The sequence below is a fragment of the Tachypleus tridentatus genome, chromosome 2 (assembly GCF_004210375.1).
Source record: "Tachypleus tridentatus isolate NWPU-2018 chromosome 2, ASM421037v1, whole genome shotgun sequence".
Classification (NCBI taxonomy): Eukaryota; Metazoa; Arthropoda; class Merostomata; order Xiphosura; family Limulidae; genus Tachypleus; species Tachypleus tridentatus.
This window is the reverse complement of record NC_134826.1, coordinates 101626836-101645249: the sequence shown is the minus strand read 5'-3', so window position 1 is coordinate 101645249 and position 18414 is coordinate 101626836. Positions and strand designations below refer to the sequence as shown.

General features: G+C 29.3%; 1 protein-coding gene and 1 long non-coding RNA gene across 13 annotated transcripts in view; one reads left to right on the top strand and one right to left on the bottom strand.

Moving 5' to 3' along the window:
- The window catches only part of LOC143244706 (uncharacterized), a 90437-nt gene that overhangs the window by 36932 nt on the left and 35091 nt on the right, over positions 1 to 18414 (top strand). The window lies entirely within an intron of this gene.
- LOC143244708 (uncharacterized) overlaps positions 5916 to 18414 on the bottom strand; it is a 48931-nt gene continuing 36432 nt past the window's right edge. The window contains exons 2-4 of one of the 2 annotated variants that reach the window (XR_013025286.1): positions 17377 to 17472; positions 14430 to 14532; positions 5916 to 6181 (exon numbers count right to left, since the gene is read on the bottom strand). This is a non-coding gene — a long non-coding RNA (uncharacterized LOC143244708). The remainder of the gene's footprint in view (positions 6182 to 14429; positions 14533 to 17376; positions 17473 to 18414) is intronic. The other variant, XR_013025285.1, reaches the window with a different exon arrangement.

The window sequence follows — 18414 nt, the reverse complement described above, 5'->3', positions numbered from 1 at the left end:
CAGTGGCACCATATACAAACTTGAATTCTAGAAATTTGCTTTCATGGCACCTGAACATAGATCTGTATTCAAACTTATCATTTTGTTTTTAACAGTTTATAAAGATTCTCTTATATTTAATACGTTTTGCAACTTTACCTGTTTAAGAAATTTTATATTGTCCCAATTAAGGACATGTAAAGAATTTTATCACAGTTTACCTGAAGTTTGAATCACTAGTTTTTAAGTTATCATCTGCATTTTTATGTTCTCTTATTCTAAATTTTACATTACTGATCAACTGCCCATTGTAACCTATACCACAACTGCATGAAATTTTATATATTTCACATTTATTCTCTAGTTCAGTTTTACTTTTCTTCATCTGTTTCATTTGACCTGAATACAGTCTAATTTTATGGTTGGCTGCTTGGATAGTCCTTTTCCACTAATTTAAATCCTCCACATTCTTCAGCATTGCATCCATCTTTCTCATGTTTCCATCTCAGTCTTTAATTACATCTACTCTGTTTGCCTTTAACTGGAATTCCAAATATTCATCATACTGGGTTATTTTCCTTTATTCTTTCTACATGGTCATACCACCTCAGTCTAGTTTCACATGCTTTTTTTGTTATCTTACATATTCCCAACCCACTTTATAGTACCATCACTTAAGGTTATTTCCATCATGTAACTTAATATTCTCATTTCCTTACTTTCCAGCAAACTTTCTCTTTCCTTCTCATTTCCTTTGTATCCATTTCATACAACAAAAGTGGCTGAACAACTGTCTTATAAATCTCAATTTTCAAATTCCTTGGCATTTTCTTGCTTTAAATATATTTTGAAATACATTTCCACTTCTATCACCCACTATATAGTCTTTATTTCCAGGTTGAACCTCTAGTCTTATTTATATGGGAGCCAGGGTATTCCCTGTCCAACCTATTTTTATTTTAACCAACTGCTTTTCTCCATTAATATTTGCCATTTGCATCCATGTTCCTGGTATTTACCCTCAGGTCATCTGTTTCTGACACAGCCTGTATCTCACTTGATGTTTCTTCTCATTTCTAGCCACAATCACCATATTGTCAGCAAATGACAACTCCCACAGCTCCTCTCTTCTGATATATTTTGATAGGACATCTCTTACTGTTATGAAAAATAATTAGGTTAGAGCTGACCCTGCAATCAGTATATCCTTGTTTTGTTTTTACCCATGTTTTACTCCTTCAAACATTACTTGGATAATTCTGACAATTTTTCAAAAGTCTTTTCTTTCTTAAACACCAATAAACAATCTTCTTTGGTACCTTGTCATATACCTTTTCTTAGTCCACAATACACCAATTTAGTGTTTCATTTCCCTCTAAGCTGTCCTGCAACTTTCTTGCAATAAATATTGTATTATCATCTGTTATTTCAAAGGTTGTAAACATATGCTCAGTTAGCTTAATGCTTCTCTAATTATCATATCCCAATACATCACTCCTATGCTTATATATATAAGTACTATTGTGTTACTTCTCTATTCTTCTCTAATTTTCTTCACATAATATCTGCTGGAATTTCCATACCAAAAACATGCCTTTTTTATACATATCCCTAATAATCTCAACTGTCATCCCTAATGGGCCACTTTTCTTACCTTGTTTAATTTCCATGATGTGTTTTTAACTTTAAATTTATGTATTTCTTCTACTGCTTCTTAAACCTTACCTACATTTTCTGTATTCAACAATTTTTCATAATACTGCTTCCACCTTTTTTTTTTATATCCTCATATTTTAAATAATTTAATTATAACCTTACTTTCTTCTTATATGATCAACTTTTAGCATCCTTAGGTACAAGAATTGAAAATTAAGACATTTTCTGTGATGATGGTTAATGAGGTGGTGCATTTGTCAGTATGGTGAAGAAGAATGGCTTTCCATATACAGGAGTAAACAGAAAGTCATTCTGTCTTTTTAAACAAAGATCTAAAAAATGTCAAACAACCCTCTTCTTCAACTTCTGAATGAAGTATCTCATATGTCTAATCAAAATAAGATGCTTATGAAAATCACTTAATGTGTCAAGGACATGCAGCCACTAAAGAAAAATTTCATCCCCTTGTTTTACCCATATATAGGTTTTTTTCACCAATGTTTTATCTTAAGTTTTAATATCAAACATGAAAATTTTGCCAAAATAAGTGATAAGGGTGACCCAATAGACTAATCTTTATTCTGTTTATAATTATTTTTAACTGTTTGTTACACACAACCTCGTTAAATATGTATCATCATATACTTACTAATATGAAAACAATTTAACAGCCAGCAGTCTTTTTTTCAGAACAACATAAGGCTTTATCTAGTGGTATATTCTTGAACAAGAATGCTACATAAGAAGTTTGTTGTCCACTTGTGTCCTCCATTGGGACAGCAGTAAGTTTACAAACTTAAATCTAAAATCTGAGGTTCAAATCCTTATAATGGACACACAACAGGTAGTTCACAAAACTGATCATTTGCTTCAATATTAATATTTTTAACCTTATTTACAAATTCAGACTACCTTTTAATGGAATTTGTGTGAGAGTTTGTTAAAATGAACATTTTTTAAATAGTAAACTTAGCAAATATTTGTGCTGTTGATCCTCTGTTATCAACAATTGAGCAGAACCATACTCTAATTTTATGAATATTTGGAAATACATAAAAATGAGGTTAATTAAATTGAGATAGTATAAAGTTGTTTTGTTCATTACTACAGATTTTATTTATTGTTATTACTTTTTGTGCTACATTCATTGGATCTTTATTCATTTTAATGCATGAGTCTCACTCTAAATATTTATAATATTATCATTGTAACTATTTTTATCTTATATAATAATCTGTCTTCTTTTATGTGTTTTAGAAACTACAATGTTTTTGTTATTTATAATTGTACAAAGTTGTTTAATCTTCTAATTATGTAAGCTACTTTTTACTTTTTCCATATCAGATACATGTAGAGCATGCTTCTTTTAACCTTATATAATAAAGTCATTGTCCACATAGAAATAGTGGTGTCATTTTGTTTTTAGTTTTTACTGAAAGTGTTCACAATGGCTGTCAGTCTAAAGACTAATAGTAGACTGAAGATTTAGGATAAATAATTTTTATTGTGTGTTTGAGTCTGTAGTCATTCTGGAAAGAAGACATTGGTAATTCAGATTTATTTCATACTTTTTGTGGCAGTTACAAGGTTGGTCAAATGTACACAGTCTATACATTGTTAGGGTAGAGAAAATAACAGATAAAATACAAAGTTTTACTGGAAAGAAAAAGCAGAAACTTCTGGGATTTATTTAGAAGGTTCTAAGGTTATGGAGAGAAATTTGAAAACTGTAAGATTGAGAAGCATTTTCAATCTTAATGTGAAAAACATCTTACATTCAGACTGATTAATGAGTCTAAGTCAGAATGTGACTGTATGTTCACACACATATTTTTAGCAAGAATATAAATCTGGAAGTCTGTCTGGAAAAAGAATGACAAAATATTACATTAGTTTCAAGAGCTGGGAAGAGTCTGGAATTTTACCACGATTCCTTGGAATGTAAACATTATTCATTAAACCAAATAAATTATTTATTGTGAAAATTAATCATAAAATTTTTCATAAGTTGCTTTGTATAAGTGACAAGTGGGAGTTTTGTCTATATACAAATTTTGTGTCTGATGTCTGGTAACATCTGGAGTAGCAGATCATGCTAAAGTATTTGTTGTTATCTTTTTGTGGGTAAAATGCCACTGGAGAGTTAACTGTTGACCTAAGAAGTCTTTAGTAACTTTTTTGGGTGGGCAGGGTTAAAAGATTGTATTGTAATAAAAATATTAATATTTTCAGAATTGATGCCTTGTGCTTAGTGAAATAAATTCTGTGAGATTTTTTGTTTTCATTTGGGTTAGCTACATATAGTTAAAATATGCATAGCCAGGATTTTTTTTGTTATATTGTATGTATTGATGTTTGTGGTTGACATAATATTATATTCTGGAAGTTGTCTTACTTGGATCCAGTTTTAAGTTTGAGAATTCTTATTCACATAGCCATCTTAAAAAGAGGCATTTTCTCTTGAAGTACTACAAGGGAATGTAGTAAAATATAACTGAACCAAGTTTTATATATTATATGAATGTATTTAGTTTGCAAGATTTTCTTGTATATGTATGGTATTGTGCCTGATGTGATGCACATTCATAAAAGGAGAGAGTTAAAAGTTGCAAGGGACCTTAACATTTCCTGACTTTTGTGGTTTTGGTCTGTGGCCATAATGTTATTTTAACAGATGGTTAGTTATTGTAAAAGAAAATATGTTTGATGAACAAGCATTTAGATTAAACTTCTTATGTACATTTATATAGAAAGCCCTACCCCTTTAGTTATAAGTATTGAAAATTGCATAAAATCTCACAAAAATGGAAGTTTAGAAGAAACTAATGGATGTCTGGAATTTTATTATTTTTAAATGTAGATGAATCCTGAAAGTTATAGAATGTATAGTTTGATAGTTAGTGGTTGCAAAGTTGGTCAAAATTACCAAGCTCATACAGAGAGGGCTAACCTTAATGCTGAATGAATGTTCAAGATTCTTTTTTCTTTTGCATGAGAAAGTAAGATTTTCTTTTTTTTTTTTTTTTATAGGTATTTATAGTATTCTTTTTAGTATCCAAGCCAAGACTCCATTATTAACAGTTAGTTTTGGCTAGTTAATACTGACAGTGCAAAAGTAAAGGACTTAAACTGTATAAACATCATTTAGGACATTGTACAGATTATGCACATGAAATGTTGAAACAGTAAGATGGAATTTTTATATGTAACATGAAAATCACCTTTCATTTGAACTATTCAGTCTGAATGCAAATAACTACATTAAGTAATATATTTTTAGTAAAAATAATAGAAAAATTAAAGTTAAATATTTTGTTTTACTGAAACTACATATTTCTAGGAAAGGTCTTGTCAAATTTCAAATAATTTCATTCACTAGTTTTATAATTGAAAGGAAATAAGATAAAAGCAATGTTATGTAATTACATTGTTAGTACCTGGTAGTCATAGAGTTAAATAAATGGCTCCATGTCTACAGTACTCATTAATTTTAGTGGAGTCAAAATAGGGATTTGTAGATTGAGAAAATAGTGTAGACACAATTTTCAGTCTAGTTTGTTTACTTTTTTTAATAATACTTAATTGTAGGCTTGAAAATATATATTTGCATTTTTATTCAACTTGTTTCTGTACCTTTCTGATGATTCTGCTTCCCCTTTTTTAAATTAAGTTTTTACTAATCTTGTTTCTTAAATTTTTTTATGGAGAACAATTTTTAAACTATGTAAGTGCATATTTGTTCACTTGAATGTTACATGTTTTTCAAAAATTTGCAGCTGCATTGTTGTTTTTTCCACTAACTGGTATTTATTAAGTCAAGTGACTGTGTGTCAGAGGTTTCAGATAAACATTCATTTAAAAGCTTTGAGTACAAAAGAATTGACTCATAAGAACATTGAATCTGTTATATAGTAATAACCACGTGAATCAACTTTCAGTGAAAAATAAACTTTTAAAGAGGTGATGGATATTTGCAGCATTTCATTTACTATACCTGTGTAGGTTTTGGTGCAAAATACCCAGCCAGTTCTCTTGTAGGCTTTTAAAATAATAATATGAACATATGAGCAAATGCATAGTAATGCATGTGGTTGTAGTAATTTGAATTATAAGTGCAATTTTAATGGGAATAACCTTAACAGTATTAGGGAAGAAAAAGATTTTGCTGTTCTGGTTGATCAGTTTCTCAAATCATCCAAACAGTGTGTTGTTGCTAGTGGTAGAGCAAGTATGATTTTAGGTTGTCTTTAGAAATATTGAAATTTAAATTTGAAGAGGTTAGCATTTATTACATAAGACACCAGTTAGGTTACATTTGGAATATTGCATTCAGTTTTGGGCTAAATATCTTATGAAGGACATTGAATTATTCGAAAAGTTTCAGAGGAAAACTACCAGGATGGTACCTGAGATTAAAAAGTTTTCAAATGAGAACATGGTAAGATCTTCGAAATTGTTTTCTCTCAGAAATGTTGGGTTGTTTGGCACATCTGGCTAAGAAACACTGGCTTAAGCTTATGATGAAACCTCTGCTTTTCTTGGTTCACTGAAAAAAAATCATAAATTGAGACATTTTACTTCTTCAGCAAACTTTCTCAGTTGGTAAACTATAATAGACAGTATTCACGTTTCTCTACTGACAAATTTAAAACAAGATTTGGTGAGCTCAGGTTCCAAGAAAGTGGACAATTGAAAGGATATGCAGCATTGTTTTAGCCTTCTTTGTTTAAATAATTGTGAAAAATATCCAAATCTAGGAATCCATAGATTTTTGCAAGATAAAGGCATGAGAAAGGGTTAAATTATTGCCATCATAAGAGATAAATGACCTTCTTTCAAGGTAAATTCATAAGCATGATCAAGGACACCTCATTTGGATTTTATTTCTAGATGCTTATGAAAATCAATAGATTGTAAATTGGTTTAAATTTTTTCAAACAGAAGTCATGGGTGATAAAAGGTATTCAGTAAAGGTAAAGGAGAAATTCTTTACAAATTATCATCATAGATTGGTATTTCTGTTGATAATTTTTCCTCTAGTTTCCTTTTGTGTGGTTTATTCTTTATCTGATACCTTTATGATTTTGGAATTTATTGTTTTTTTTTTGTTTTCTTATTTGTCATTTATACACAAAGGTTATTTTATTAAGTCTTATTTTTTAGATTCTAGTAGATTCACCAATATACATATATTTATTGACAATATTAATTAATTTAATATATATATATATATATTCACAATATTAATTTAATATATATGTATTTATTCACAATATTAATTTAATATATATGTATTTATTCACAATATTAATTTAATATGTATGTATTTATTCACAATATTAATTTAATATATATGTATTTATTCACAATATTAATTTAATATGTATGTATTTATTCACAATATTAATTAATGTAATAGCTAGATCTGTTTTTGTAATTTATTTCATTGTGTGTTTCATGTTTTTGTCCATATTGTTTTAAGCCATTTTTTTTAATTTGATCCCCCTGTAGTTCAACAGTAAGCCTGTGGGCTTATGATGATCATAAGTGGAGTTTTAATAACTGTGGTAGACATATAACAGAGAAAACATTGTGTAGCTATCTAGTTAATCCCAAATAAATAAATCCTGTTTTGTGCTTATGGGATATACTATAATTTGGTTATTTATATTTCTCTTTATTAGTTCGTAGATTTTGCATGTTGTTGATTAGTGATATTTTTATCTAAAATTTTTAGTGACTTATCAGTGACTTTCTGGAAAACTTTAAAGTTTTGAAACAAGTTAAAGTATAATTTATTTCATCATTGAATTCTAAGAATACATAGCATAAACAATAACTCCATTTGTTCATCAGCAAAATATACAGGAAATAAAATTAATTACCTTTAGCTCTCAAAGAAGTGGGAACATGCCGTAAACACCCTTGATTTGTTATTGAAGTTTTACAATTTTTGTATTGTCTTTAACATTCATCAAGAATTTGTGGCTTTTTGTAATCAAGATATTTTAAAAGTTCTATATTTTAATTGATGTGTTATGTTCTTTGAAGCAAGAAATTGTTAATTTATAATATCAGCTTTTAAAAGATACAAAAAATAATTGGTCTGTATCCTATGGATTGTGAACACATTTTTGAAGTTGAAAAAATAGGTTATTATTTTTTTTACATTCATCAGGTGTATGTGGTATATTCAAGTAAAAATGAATTAACCTTAGAGAAATGGGATAGGTCTAATTAATAATAGGAGGTTCAGCAAGATACTTGTTACAGTGTGTGAGAGAGGAAAGAGACCGGATATAAAACTACAAGTGCACAATGAAACAATCTGATTTATATTTTTTAGAAAAGCAAAATAATTTGCATAGTACATAGCAAATTGCCCCCTGCTAGTACAGTGGTAAGTTTATGGATTTACAACATTAAAATCAGGGGTTTGATTCCCCTCGGTGGGCTCAGCAGATAGCCCAATGTGGCTTTGCTATAAGAAAACACACACACACACAGCAAATTCACTATACTCTTCTAACAACTTGTAAAAATGTATAATAACCTTTATTTAATATTACACTTACTGATTAAACCTTAGGAAAGTATTATTTGCAAAGGAAGATCTGAAATGTCAAACAATAAACTGAATGCTTGAACTTAAGAGAGAGATATATCATAACATTTCATATTAGATTCTAATAAGAACAAGCTACCTCTTTAGAGTGTGACTAAAATTCAGCCTGGTATTCTTAAGTTTGTGGCTAATTAAATGTACTTTTCTTACATTCTTATTTGTAAAGATTAGAATGTGTTGTTTTATCGTCTGGAAATGCATGTTGTAATTGTGTATCATGCTTTCCTCTCTTTCCTAACTCAGGATGGTCTCAAATCAATAATTACAATTTGAATTCTGTGTGGATGTTTTCTGACCTTTAAACCACCCCATCTCTGTGAAGCTATTATAGCAGTATTTGGTATAATTTCAAATATATCATGTGAAGTTTCACAAATTTTCTGTAGTATTTAGTAAACACTAGAAGTTGGTTGTAAACAAAAAATCAGAATATTTAATAAAATATTTTTACTAAAGATTTGGCTGTGAATTTACAAAATTTTATTGATTCAGTCTGATCATAAATTGATTTTCATGTTAGGATGAAAGATTTTAGATGATTCTCATGTTAAGATTAAAAATAGTTTTTCATCTTAAAGTTTTCATAATTAATTTACCAAATCTCTGGACCCTTCTAATTGATTATCAGTAGTTTTTTTGTTTGTAAAGTTTTGTACTTTATCAGTTATTTCCTATAATACCAACTATAATGAAATCATTAGTGTAGTATAAAGAGAAAAGTTGAAAACTTCATATCAAAATACTGTCAGTGGGGTTTTGAGTCTGTTATTTCACAATATTGTAATGTAAATTAAAATACTGTTTTCTTTTTGGAATAAATATACATTTTAACAGACAATAACATATATTTATTCTTAAATTATCAGCTGATAACATTTCCACACCTGCTTTTAGGCCAGACATGGCCTGGTAGTTAGGGCACTTGACTTGCAATCCAAAAGTTGCACAATTAAATCCCATTACTGAACATATTTACCTTTTTGGATGTATGTATATTAGAATGTAATGGTCAATCCCACTATCTGTTGGCAAAAGAGTAGCCCAAGAGTTAATATTGTGTGATGATGACTGTCTACTTTTTCTGTAATCTGTCACTTCAAATTTTGGGAGAGTGTGCAAAATTCAACAGCAACAAAAAGAGCAACTTTATCTTTCATTTAGTTTAATTGCTTTACAGCTATAATCAGACTTTCTCAGAGTGGATGAAATCCAGTCATCACAGTGTATTAAAACAAAAGTATATATCTGAGCATTACAACTAAGTTAAAGCCAATGATCAAGTTGTAATCAGGCCACAATATGTGTGTATGGTTTTTCCTAATGAAAGATATTGAGGGTCAGGAGAAAATTTATTTTGTATTTTTTGTTCAAATTTTCATAGTTAACATAGTAAGTTTCTGAATTTTATATTTTAATTACTTTTATTATAATAAATAAAAAATACATAACAAAATAAAAATTTCATTTTGTGACGTTATATTCACTTCAGAATGAGGCACTCTAAATCTGTTTCTTTTTGTGATGTTAATATTCATTTCGGGATGAAGCACTCTTAAATCTGTTTCTTTTTTGACAGTATTAGTTGTCCACAAGGTAATGCATATTTGAAATATACATTTTATAATGCAAAACATATATCATGCACTGCTGTAGAATGCCATAAGACCACTATTATTTTATTTTCTTTCTAACTAAGCTATAAATTGGTTAGAAGAATTCTATTACCTGCTTAAACTGAACACTAATAAGATCACAAGTGAAGATAAATATCTACTTAAGAGCAGCAAAATGAAATAACCCATATAGAGAATCTTGTAAAGAAAAAGCTGCCCTTTCTATTGGTTATAAATAATGTGATGGAAATGTCAGAAAATTATTAACATTTTTTAAAAGCAGAATGATATTGGAGAAGCATGTCCTATGGGTTTCTGTACATGTCATGGGGTTTTATTGATTTTCATCTAAAATTTAATTAAACTACTTTATCATCATGGTAGTTGAATAAACTTAGCATCAAAATATGGTTAATAATATAAATTTTAATTTTTAAATTTAATAAGGCAATATCAAAAGAAGTTTCAGTTTTTACTACTATGAGGATTGTGATATTTGTTTTCTAGGTTTTCCTTATTCTATAGTTTATTTACTCTCTTAAAAAAGTATAGAATTTAATGTAAATTACTCCTTATAATATAGTTATTAGTCAGACAAAGCATAATGTTTACAGCCTTCAATGCTATTTGGTTACAGAGCCATAAACTAGAAAATCAGATCCCTCTTTGTCATGCCCATCTCTCACATCTTCTCTTTCACTAATTGCCAATAGTTCTATGTGATGTTAAAAACTACATTATTTACAACCAATGGAAAGTCACAGTTTTGTTATATCAAATAACATGTTATATTACATTGTTTTATATACAGAGAATTGTCTACTTTGCTTCTAGTTTTGAGAAACACATTGATGAGCTTAGCCAAGTATTTAATGGCTGTTATCACATAGTTAGAAATTCCAAAAAATTATGACAGTCTGCTTTTTATATGTTATCAATCTGTGTTTTTTGGTGCATTATTTAATTAAATAAATTTAAAGCACTAGTGCCATTGGTGTGAGAGAAAGTAAGGCAAGTTTCATTGATAGTTTACAGCAACAAAAAAAACAAAGACATAGGTAAGTATTATATTTCCTGGGTTTCATGTGTATTTTTATTTATTATTATAAAAGTAACTAAAATGTAAAAATGAGAAATTTTTTAGGTTAGATGAAGTGAAATAAAAAAAGTAGTAATAATAAAACTTGTTCACAGTGTATGCTCATCAGTAGCCCATGAGTTACATAATTTAATAGGATAACATGAATTATGCATTTTTCAAATTATTTACAACTTGTATAGTGAAATTATTAGTTAGACACAGTTCAAAGGACAATAAAATTCAAGTAGAAACAGATGTACAACATATTGTTTTGAGTTTTAAGCAAGTGGAGTTTCATGTTATAATTTGAAGTGATTCTGCAAAAAAAGAAGGTAATTTAGATTTATTTTAATTTTTTTTGTGATAGTTATGATGTCAGTCAAGTTGATCAACCTTATATAGTTAGGGTTGAGAAAATAACAGATATAAAGTTTTGCTGAAGAAAAGTTTGATATTATTTAGGAGGTTTTAGAGCTTTCAAATGGAGAAAATTATTTTTAATCATAAAATTCTTAGAGAATGTTTTAGTGAAAATATTTCATTATAAGTTCAGATTTTGGTCTAATTCTCTTAATATTTGTTGAAAGCCTGAAAAATCTCTTAAAGGTACACAAAAGAAATTACAAACTATAGTATAGAAAATATAAAGCTCATTCTGGGGTCAAAAACTCAGTTGAATAGACTAAAACCATGGTAAGAATGTTATACAAGATTTAAAGCCTGTTACATCACAAAAGAGTACATAAAACATGAAATGAATGAGCTTTATCATTGATAGCATAATACACAAAATAAAAACCCTTTAACAGAGGTTATGGTAGTCTAGCTGCTCAAGTGTTACATACCAAAAGAATACACTTGATATAGTTTTCCAGCCATACATGCTATTTTTAATATAAACCTTTAATTACAAAACATTATTGTCCTTTCATGTTTACCTTGCCTATTTGTTTTACATTTAAATGAGGTTTATTTTAGTTTCAGTCTTTTCTGTTAGTGAGACAATTGAGATTACCCTTATCTTAACCAGAAATAATTTGGTACTGATTTTCATTTTAATAAACATTATTTTGGTTTTAAACTTACCTATCAATGAGGACACTGGCTTTTTTTTTTAACTAGTGGTTTGAAATAAACTTGAGTGCTTGAGGCCCAAGAAATGTGTTGAGTGTGCCATTACCCATAAAGTTCCATGTCTTTGATTTCACTTGCCTTATCACACACAAAGAAAAAATGCTTTTATAGAAGTATGTGCTTTCAAAGATCGAACACATTTTGAATACAAAAAGTAATAAACACCCAGGAATTATTATGATATTTTTTTCTCTTTGTTAATTAAAAAATAGGTCAGATTGCAGCTCACATAATTTATAGCTAGAGGAAACAGGATATTGTGAAGTGGTAAATCACAAAATTCTGTATTCACTTTTTTTAAATTTCTGGTGTCTTTGGTATTTGTTAATGCCTGTTAATGATGTTTGTTATATTGATGATACTGGCTGTATCACTTATCTTTAAAATTTTCCCATATAATACTTTCTTGTGTGTAATGCAATAAAGAGTGATAGTATCCACTCCATTTTTCTTAAGTAAACCAACTAATTCCAGTCATCAATTTTTCACTGTCAGTCACAGTGCGGGAATACTTTTGAAAACCACCATTTTCATTAATAATAGAAATAAATGTTATGTGAGTGCTCTATTCTTTACTACTGTTGTTTATAGGCTGCATCTTCAGTTCTTCATCTTTTGAGAAATGTTTATTAGTAATATGGATAAAATTCAGCATTTGAGAGATGCTATTGATATCTGTGCTTTCATGTAAAGTTAATGTAAAATATATTTCTGGTCAATAAAGTTTAGTTTGTAGGAGGAAACATGTTCATTTGTTTGACTTACTTTTCTTGTTACAATTTGATGAGATAGTAACACTTTTAAAATTCCTGGCCATTACCTCATCACAAATATGCTTGCCATTCTCACTTCACATTATTTTACAAATTCTTCATCTCTAAATGATTTTTTTTATTTTCACAAGCATTAGAGGTAGGTCATATGATGTAGTGTGACCTAGAGATTGAGGTTTTGCATACTTAATTAAAGCAAATTTTTGTTTTTTTTTAGATTTGTTCTCAAGGTCTTCAAATTATTAGCCCATGGTTCTCCTAGAAACTAGTCATGTTTTATATCATGTTGTGTTTCATAATGATATCTTATGTTGCATTCCTTTGGTATAGCCATAGTTTGCAAAAGTACAAGAAATGCAATTTTTCATTCAATAAAAAAAACGTTTCCTGCCATTGTAAGTTAAATAAATGTGGTTTCTCAAACATCTTTCTTTTTTATAGACCTTCATTTAGGTCCAATTTACATGTCACTGAGAGCTATAAACCAAGTACTATGACATCTGATTTACACAATATGTCACTTCTTGCATGATACAGACTGACTGATCAGATCCAGTGAAAAAGTAGAACCACTTTTTTTATAATGCTAGCTAGTATTACCAACCTAACTTCATAATTGGTAGAGAGAACAGGTTAGATATGGTCCAACAATAAATTATTTCATGAATTTAGAATATTTATACAAGGCTTAATAAAATTATATTAATATGCTGTATTGAAGTAATATTTGTTTTTCAGCAATTGTCATTAGAGAATAAAGCAAAAACATTACTCATCTTTCTTAAGATAACTTCCCTGATAATTTTTTTTAATTTTTTTTCCTTGAGGAGCCTACAGATTGCAAAAATGATCATATTAGTTACATTTAGCCTGTGGGTCTGTAGTTGGATCACACTGACATAAGTTAACCTGAAACAATATAAAATGAAACTCATTGAGTTTCTGCATAACCAATAATATTTTATCCATGCTGCTCTCTGTTGTCATTCCTATATAAACAGCCAGTACCATTATCTTTAAACTCAGATCCATTCATTCTACCACTGCCTCATTGTATAAACTGTGTCTGATTTCATTAGGAAAGAAATGGGCTCGACGAACCTGCAAAACTGGTTGCATAATCTGTGAATTGATTTGGGTAAGGTGCTGCTAACTCAAACTTTTTATTTTTAGATTCCACTAATATTTGCATTGTCATTCACTTAGGACATTCTTCTGACCTTTATTCAGTTACTAGTTTAGTACTAGCTTTGGTGTCATTTACAGAGTTTCATCATATGGGAATTAGTTTCTCTGTCCTTTCAGTATGCTTATAGTCATCATTTTCATACATCTTATGGTGCAAAAATGTTTAAAAAATATTTAGAAATATCTGTGGTCTACTAAATATTTCACTCTGCCCGATTGAAAATATTTTAACATAACAAATAAAAATGCACTAATTACATAAACTTTATATTTATTGTGGTAATTATACTATATTTTTGAAATTCAAATACTGTTGATTATTTCACTTACACATAAATATATAGATTAGAACAAATCAAACTATTTTACATTACTCTTACCAGGAAATAACAGGTAAAACTGTGTTTTCTCTCAGATCTTGTTGGAATCTCTCATATCCTTTTTTGAAAATTCATTTTCTGTTGAGTATTTCAGTATCAAAAACTGAAACATTTATTCATAGATATTAATTAAAAATAACAAGTACACTGTGTCTTTAAACAAAAGTATGTAGTGATTCTCACTTGAAGTTATCAAATAATGTTCACCATATAACATACATTACATTGTGTATTTCCATGTGGTTATTATAAAACTAGGGTGACTGTTGGTAATATAAATAATGCTTTAGTGCATCTGTAGATTGTATAACAGGAAAGAGTAGCTAAGAGCCTGAAAACTCAGTTAAAAAGATGTTATAGCTGTTGTTTTTTGAGCTATCAGATGATATTGTAAATATATTGTATGGTTATCAGGTAGCCACTTGAAGTTAGGACAGTGTTTGACTGTTTAGAGGACTGAAAAGGCTTTAAAACCTTTACTTTCTAAGCAGAGCTTGATAAAAAGAGCTATCTGTAGGATATTAGATGATAGCTGCTTGATTAACATTCAGACCTAGTTCCTTAACAATGTATACAATCAAAGATAATGATTGAGAGTTTAAAAACACAGTTGTAAAGGCAAAGAATAATCAGTGATTATTTATTTTGTTTTTTGAGAAGGTGAGAGATACCAGCAATAGCTTCAAAAAGTAATCCAAAAACTATAACTTTAATGTTGGTGATGATATGTAACAGGGATGACATATATAGTAGTATACATGTTTGACTAAATGTGTTTGTATGTGTGTGTGTAGGAATGCTATGCAAGGTTCTTCATGAATATTGTATAACATGAATGAATCAGTTACATAATAAATGTAATTATTAAGCTAGATGAGAATTGAAATAAGGGTTTTGATGTGGATGATATGACCTAGTGATTCAAAGTTAACACCAGTTACTGATCTGTAAGGTATTAATTGTAGATGCAGTGTATCTGTTATGTATTAGTACTGGAAAGAAAATGCTTCAACTTTAACATCGATATGTTTAACAGGAAATGAATTATTATTGGAATAATAATAACACAGAAAAATAAGTGTTGCCTGTTGCATTGTTTGTATGAGTAGTGCAAGGTTTTACAATTGTGTTAAGTTGAAGTGTTTTAGCAGGTGAAATTACCAATATTATATGCATTTCACAAGTAGTAGCTTAAATATCATAATAAGTTGTTGTATTAAGTGGTTTATATGATTATGAAATGGATTTTTATTGGTAAAAAAAAAGTTTGAAATAATTAGACAGTTGCATAGGTTTCTAAGTATTTTATTAATGCCAATTCAGTATGCAAATAGATTAAAATTCATCAAAAGTCAGGTTGTAAATGCACTAGTAGGAGGCAGAAAGTAGCACTGCTAGTACTAAACTTATAAACAAAAGAAGCTTTCTAAAGAAAGAGAATGAAAGTGTTGGTGAATGCCAGTGGTCAGAAGTAAAGACTAGTGTTATGTACATATATAATATTTGGTTCAGTAAGAAGTATGCTGCCATGGGAATTACAAAAGAGGGCAGCATGCCTAAATAGGTATTAGTCAAGAGCATTAGCACATGCTGTTCAACCAAGGTATTTCACATGGTACACTGTAGTTTTTAGAGGAGGGTAATAATCATAAGTAGAGGTTAATAACTTCTTTTAACATATATACTTGGCTGATATTTTGAGCAGTTAGATTTTGTTGACTTTATATTTTTAGTCTGAATCTGTGAAATTTAAGGTCACACTCTGGAACCATTTGATTACACTATCTTTAATTAGCCATTGGATTTCAGTTCTACATATAACAAACTAAATCTCCAAAGTTCTTTTAATGGATAGCCAGTTTGACAACTGGAATTTCTTTTTTTGGTGGAAGCCTGACTCATGGATAAAAATGTGTTGTTGGCTGATGCATTGGAAATTTGGAATCTCACATTTGGGTTAGAGTTGAAATTCCAGAGGTTAAGTTGTCTTGGTTAGTGCACATCAGTATGCCTTCATTGTGACCCTTGTCAGACAGAATGGAGGAGCAGCTGATCTACACCTCTATGTCTGTCATTGAAAGCCTTTTAATGGCCCTAGCACCACTGCCAACAGCTACTGCAGTCAAGAAGGAGAAATGGCAAAGTTTTTGGCTTCAGAATACTTGTTATGATGTGCTGTTAATGATGTAATTAGGTTGCAGCCCCTCTTACTGCAACAGTAACATTCTTATCTCTGAAGACGACCTTTTCAGAGCTTAGATCACCAGTCATGTGGATAGTGCATGTTGTTCTGGGTAAGTGTGAAGCCTCTTGGAGACTAAGCAGTTAATTTGTGTGTGGTGCAAGAGATATTAAAGAGTAATTCTGAAGGAAGGTAACCTAGGTAAAAACTGTAAGTATACACAGTGTCTTTATTTGATTGTTTAATAGAGATTATAGAGTTTGCTATACATGTGGGTTCAGTTTCATTATTCTTTTAAAGATTGACTCAGTTAGTTAGAGTTTTACTACAGGGTGTTCAGAAAGTCACTATGCACTTGTATATTTATTAACAGACAAAACTACACAGTGACTTTCCAAACACCCTGTATTATTCTCTAATCAAAATCTTGAGTGTCAAGTTATTTAACAGATTTATATGATGGCTGTAATGTTAATTCAGTTTACATGGATATACCATATTTTTATTTTGTTTGAACTAACACCTACTTCTCTAATGACATTATACCTTAATCTGTCTGAACATTCATTTGTCTTCTGTTTGAAAAGCTGTGTATGCATGCGAAGCTCAACATTCTATTTTGAAATGATGGGAAAACAAAAATGAATAATGTTGATGTCAAATTTTATTTTGTAAGTAGAATATTCTACACTAAACTGTTAGGAATTAATCATATTATCATTCACATTTCAATGTACAACATAAAGAATAGAAATTTATATTTACCATATGTTATTGTTGAGTGTCCCTTAGCATGATTGAAATGATCAAGAATTACTTTACACAGGGAGTGGTATGAGTAGCTCAGAGCTTTGGCTCTGACTGAAATGAAGAGTGCAACACAATTAACCCTTTTATTTTAAACTAAAGTCCATGATATATAAACTGATAGATTGACTTAAACTTCTTTCCATCACTGGGATGGTTTTTTTTTTTTATTATATGTACATATCTTTTATGTTGAAAAACTAGCTGCTGTTTCATGAAATATTTATTATTAAACATAATTACTTGCTATAAATCTTCCATGTATAAAAAGTCACTTGTAAAGTTTCAGTGACAGTCTATGAGCTCTATTCACATTTGGATAAAAGTTGTACATATAACGGTTAAGTATGAAACATAGAACTTAAAAGAGAACAATTCAAAATGTTGGAAAGAAATTTTAAGAGGGTGTACATTTTATTCCATACTGATATTTTAGAAATTTAGAAGGTTTATAGTAGAGTTTGCTGGAAAAATGTGGATTTAATCAGAGAAGAATTGGATATAAAAATAACCCTTGACATTAATTCATACAAGCAATATTGTAAAATTCTTAGTTGTAAGGTATTTTTTGGCCTTTCAAAATTGTCACAATTTGAAGTTTCTTTATAAGTATATGTAGCTTTAGACAAGATTTTAAAAAAAATTCATCTTTGTTTTGTTATTGGTAAATTGTAATCCTTTTTGTATGTAACAGCTCATTTGTTACTTGTGAAGCACATTATTCTAATACAACAGTAAATTTACCAGCAACAATTTATAAGTATAGTAAAATTTTATGTACATAACATACACATGTTTGAACAACATTGAACTGTTTTCTTCAGAAATTCATTTCTTCTCTGGTATTTCTATGGGTTTGATGGAAATTAGACTTTATCTTATAAGTAAATGCCCAGTACAGTGTTTTGTTTTGTAATTCAGTGTATGTTTCTCTGACACCAGATTTCTACTAACTGTTGAATAAGCAAATTGTAATCTTTAGACATAACAGATGTG